We start from the raw sequence: 6,075 nt of genomic DNA on the forward strand, positions 1-6,075 counted from the left end.
TTAAACATTACAAAATCAATTGCAATTTAAAGCATTTTTAATGCCGAATTGTTAACATTTTGACAAAATATATTAATATTTGAGTGAACACTTGGCGTCCTTTAAGAGGATCTTTGTTTAGAATAATCATTACTATAAGAACACTTTCTTTTTGGCATGACGAAATAAAAGAAAACTTTTTACATCACTCGACGATCTTATATACTTCTAAACTGTTAATCTGCCGTCACTTTAATGTTTTACTAATATATTAGTTTAAGCTTAACCTTCTCTCACTGACATTCGCCAGAATGCACAGTCAAACAGCTAAACAATAGGAAGGGGGACAGGGGCCTGACTTTGTGATAGGCAAACGACGGGTCAATTTTCCATTTCGGCTAATTATAACACACATAATACGTAACGTCGTTAACTTGCGTATCAATCCCTAGGATTATATGTTTATTTTATAAAAGCCTCTCTGAGTGCTTCATGTTGACCAGGGCATTCACTTGTTTTCTCAGTTGTCTCTGAAAGGGTTCGATACTCGGTCGAGGCGTAGCCCGCTCCCACTTTAAACTGTGGCCAAATCCAAATTAGCCTTTTGTGGTACTTAAAAAGTGGAATTAAAACAAATTCAACAAGAACCACCACATAATATTGTTTTTTAATGGCCATATTGCACAGTCGAACATCTAAGCAAGAGAAGGGCGAAAGAAAATATTATCGCACTGCATCTCAGTTCTATTTAGGGGTGGAACCGTTGCACATTACTCAATCGCGTCTGAACTGAATCTCCTACCAAAGGAACGATTGATTGATTATATTGCTCTACTTTACTTCGCTTCTTGTGCCACTTTTGGCTAATTTGCGAAGATGAGGATGAGTCATGATATGATGAAATTGATGAATAGACACTCACAAACATCGATGACAAGGCCAAGATTCGAACCCGGGACCCCTAGCGTCGTAGCGCGATGTGCTAACCACTCTGCCTTCTGGTGCCGGCCCAAAGGAACGAGTAGAAGTAGTTAGTTATCTAATTAACTTACATAAGTTTGTTGGACGAATAAACTGGTCGCTGCAGATAATGGACATTGCTTTCCGTTGATTAAAAAGTGTCTGAAAATATTTTATCATATATATACTTGCTTCAAATTAGCAATCTCGTTACATAATTTTGTACAACCTACATGCTTTTCGCGTCTTTAAATATGTTGGCTAAAGAAGTATTTAAAGTATTTTCTGATAATTTTATAAATGAATTAACAGTTCTGCTGTACACTCAGCGGTGAAAGAAACAGTAGGCAAATTGTCCACCACCATTTTCATTCAGTCTGTATTACACAATGTGATGAAGCTGAATTGAAATAATGTCGTCAATATGAAGAGGGCAATTCCTGCTTCGAACCAACAGTGTCATTCCTTAAAACAACACAGGATGTAGAATAAAAAGTAATGAAAATAGCAATGGACAATTTGCCTACCATTTCTTTGCCGTTGACTGTACAAAGTAAAACGAAAACACACTTTGGTGGGTTCCTTTATTTTCCACAGTGATCTTTCAGAACACCACAAGCGATATCTAATGCTGTGCAACTTGCTTCTTGACCTTCCTTGCTGGCAGCGTCAGCTGAGTAAAGAATGGCGCCAGGAAGTCTCATCCCGCGTTCGGAAAAACTACAGACGCAAAATTTCGTTTGCATTAGCTGCTAGTAACTATGTGACAGTCAGATTTACCGTCGTCATTATTATTATTATTATTATTACTCTAACAATTAGCCGTAAAAAATGTGTTGATTCAAAGTGTTGAGTGTTTTAATTTGTAAGAATATATAGTTGATTTGCCAAGCCGACGGGAGGAAGGACACGTTCGCGTGTCTTAAGGGTGAGCACCTGAAAGGTCACGTTATGCGTCTAAAGCTTAGGAAATTCGACCGTAATGACAACCATTTAAATATCTCGGTTTTCAGCGGTCAGATTCGTGTGAAACATTTACCAGCGCAGCAGCATGTGTGCAAGGGCGGATGTGTGGAGTTTCGTCGCGATCAAGCAACAATTACGGATGCCAGATCAAATCGGTTGTAATCGATCAGTTTATGGGCGCTGATTGCAGTTGAGCTATGGGCGACAGCGAGGCGGAAGCTTAATCCGCAGAAACCAAACTTCGAGCACAACCCGTCCAAGTTGGCAGACAATAGAGCGAAGTGGAATGACCTCTCCGGAAGCGTCCCTTCAACGAACGCCGAGCGTCCTTTTTCAAAACCCAAATAAAAGGAAGGACATGATTTTTCGATACACAGTCTTACCGCGATCCTTGTAGCGAAAGCACCTCCTTGCTACCTCTCCGTATACAGTGGACGTTGTTGTGTTTTGCGAACAACAGTGTGTGATAGGCAGTAAGTCTACACGAGTGCGCTTACCTCAACCGCTGGGGGAAGTTGAAGCGAAACTGTGTTTCCGTGATTATCTTACGCCGTTGATAGTTTTTGTGAAACGAAGAACATCGGAAATTATGGCGGGCTAGAGGAAGAAGAGAGATGAGGGCGTTACCCTCGATTCGCCCGATGTCAGACGAGACTTACGACCCATGCCTATAACATGCCAAGAAACGACGAGCTACGCCGATGATGCCTACCAGCCGCCACGGAGAGAGAGAGACGTCGAACGCCGCCCTGTCGACGCCCCGACGACGCCGACGACGCCTACCAGCCGCCACAGAGAAAGAGAAATGTCAAACGCCGCCATGTTGACGTCCCGACGCGTGAGATCGCCCGACGGTGATAGAGAAGACGCCGACGAGCCGAGATCGACCGCCCAGCTGCGACGTCCGAACCGCACCAGACCACGGAGATGTTCACCGATCCCGAGAGGAAGAGAAGCCGAACGCTCTTCGCATCTTCATCGTCGCGACCAAGGAAACCTTTCGTGTGAATACTATGTGTTTTCAATCGCCCATAAGGACGCCAGGATGCACCTCGGAAGCTGAGAGATGGTAATGTATTCATCTGTGTGAATGTTAACACATGACGGCCCGATTGATTTAGAGAACGCCCTTGAAATTCGTCAACAATTTGAAAACGCCCACTCAACTCGAAACTTCATACCAAACTCCCATCGCGCTTGTCATTTGTAATTTATTCGTCTCAGGTCAATTTTTCTTATTCCTTGTGATGTTTTTTATGATATTAAATTCATTGTTGTTTGTGCTCCTTTGTATTTGTTTAAAATGCGTACTATTAGAGTAAAGCGCCGCCCGCTTAATCGCATAATCTACTTGAGGTTTGTTCATTTTTATGTGTCAGCGCTGTATCGCTGCTAGCTACGTCAGGTCGCATATGTGATTGTTTGTTAAAGCATTTGCCTGGTAATATGAATTGCTCGTCGCGGCGAAGTGTTTAAGTCCCGCCTGCTAGAGAGTATATGTTTGCGTCACTCAACGGAGGTTAGTGTTATGTTTAAAACCACGTGAGGTCTTGTAAAAGGAAAACGTCCGCCCACATGAGCGTAATTGCCGTTGAGACGCCTTTGTTTATGCTGGACAAATAATGTATTGTCACCGCGCCGACCAAGTTCCTTTTTAAATAAAAGGTGAACTTAAGTAAAGACTGGCTAGGATTTAAGTAGCACTGGAGCAAAATTACAAATGACCTGATTAGACAAAAAATTAAGGTAAAATTAATTGAGAATGCAATAATTAGGGCTTGTCGTCCTAAAACCTGTACATGTCATGTATCATTTCTTGTGTCGATGACCCCGAGAGGATTGAATCTGTGAGAGAATGTGAGAGTGCAAGAGGGGGAGATGTAACTAATTGATTCTTGTTTTGTTATGAATAGAATATACTTTTTATTTTTTTTTCATGTTAATTTTGGACTATATCATTTCGTACGCATGTCGCTACCCGTGATTTTCAGGTATGCAGCTAGCCGCTTCCCGGCTACCGGTAAAAAGGTGGTAATTTGAAAGTATCTATGTTTTTTTCTATTCGATACGGCTAATCACTATGCACTGTTGGTCACCGGTTCCTACACACGAACTCAACCTGGACCGTAACGCTATTTCGCTTGTCCGAGGGAGATTTTGCCGCCTCTATCTAGGTAGTGGTAGCATTTGTTTTCCCGGGCAAGGGAGGGCGTTTCACAACTACGTACTTTGTTTTTGAAATCGTTGGTAATATCTGTACATCAAACTTGGTCCATCATCCACTTAAGTAGGATATAATTGAAGTCAATACATTAGAACTACTGTAACTGAGAGGTTGCGTACATAACAACAATAATCAAAATTTAGAAGTCGCGCAAAGGGTACGTGGAAAAATTAGTTACGTGTACGCTAAAAAAGGAAGAAAACCAATCAGTCACAATAGTCACGAATTTTTTGAGGTTAGCGACTAGTATTTTGTACTGTCACCTCAGTCTCTGACGAGATCCAAGTTGCACAAGATCCTGCGATCCATTGAACAAAACAATAATTTTAAGTAAGGTCAAAAATATATATATGTATAATAACTGTGACCAAGTTAACTCTTGAACTATCGAGCGTATACGGCCACGAGTCCGTCTGAGAATGATTCACAACCTCGTTTCATCAGTACTTAACCTAAAGTACAGTTTTCTTCTTCGTGCAGGGATATACATATAATGCAATTCTTAATTTGCGACATTAGTCTAAATTTATTATACCAACCTCGCAGCGAAGAATGGTTGGTATTTTAATCAACAACATGTACATAGTATAACTGTAACAATTATCTTCCTCTAATCTTCACTACAACGATCCTTCGAAAGTTTTAACAATTTTACCGGAAGACAATATAATAAAAATAGAACAAACTGGTAACATCAGAATAACATATACAATGATACCGTTAAAACCTACAAAGGTCAATCTTTAGCGGTTTTATACGCGACTTATTCCTTTTTTGAGACAAATTCCCATTTCCCTTATTCTATTTGGTGCTCTTGTGAATCTTATCAAATACGCGCAAAAGTTACTTATCTACCACGTCATAATCAACAATTACATAAATTGCATTCCTCATCCCTTTTTGTACTCGCTTGATTCTAATTTGTGACTGTCTTGCTTCTACAAAATTGAAACCGGGCGTCGCTTTACTACTCCACTAGACCAACCGCGACGACGTCGTACAAGGCGAGAATGAATCGTTAATTGCCTTCTATTTGACTTGTTCCTTTTTTCCTTATTTGCCGTCCGTTTCTCTCAATATTTCGACTTATAACTTGGTCAAGAAAAAGGGGGGGGGCGTATTAGTCAAAACACGCATTCACTGTTCACTTATGCAAAAAATGGTCGTAAAGTACATACCTCAATATTTTGGACAATCGTTCAAGATGGGTAATTGGACCTTTCCTCAATTGAATCAAATGAGGAAAAAACCTTCCAATGGGTTGTCTCCATGTACGTACGAAGTATGTTGTCCTTTTTTTACTCGTTTCTTCCCTTCTCCAACTTGGTCCATCGCGTCTTCATGGTTCTGGTTGCACTTCGTGAAGGAAGAAAACGACGATCAAACTGGTCAATGGTCAGACGACGCTCCAATTAATCATCTTCCTTGTTTGGCGTACTTCATCCAAAAATCCCATGACTTCAACGCCGTACTGCCACACTATACACAAAAATGGAACAACTTCACGTATTGTTCGAAGAAGGTAGTTAGTCCTATGTTACCAATTGTAATCGACGACGGAGTGTTACGCCGAGTTCCGCGAGCCGCTGCTTCTCTCTAAGTTCATGTCGTCACACCACAACTCCTTCACGACTCGCAAGCTGGTTCGGAATTGCTGCTTCTCGTCGATCGTGATCGCAGAACAGAAAATGCCACTAGTGACCTCTGGCGGTCAATCGATCAACTAGTATCTGATAACACTGACGCAAAGCGTACCGAAGATTATGAGGAGAAATGTTGGGATTTTCTACGCGGAAATTTAACGTAATACATTTTTATTAAGATCGCGCAGAAAAGCGTCACACTACAAAGCAAAACGGATGAGTGAAGGGTGGGGGTCAATGTTGTTTCATCGTTTAATATAGCCTACGTGTCAAAGCAAAACTTTGGTCAAACCACATTCATCT

Source organism: Lepisma saccharinum, unplaced genomic scaffold (assembly GCF_977018435.1).
Source record: "Lepisma saccharinum unplaced genomic scaffold, izLepSacc3.1 HAP1_SCAFFOLD_217, whole genome shotgun sequence".
Lineage (NCBI taxonomy): Eukaryota > Metazoa > Arthropoda > Insecta > Zygentoma > Lepismatidae > Lepisma > Lepisma saccharinum.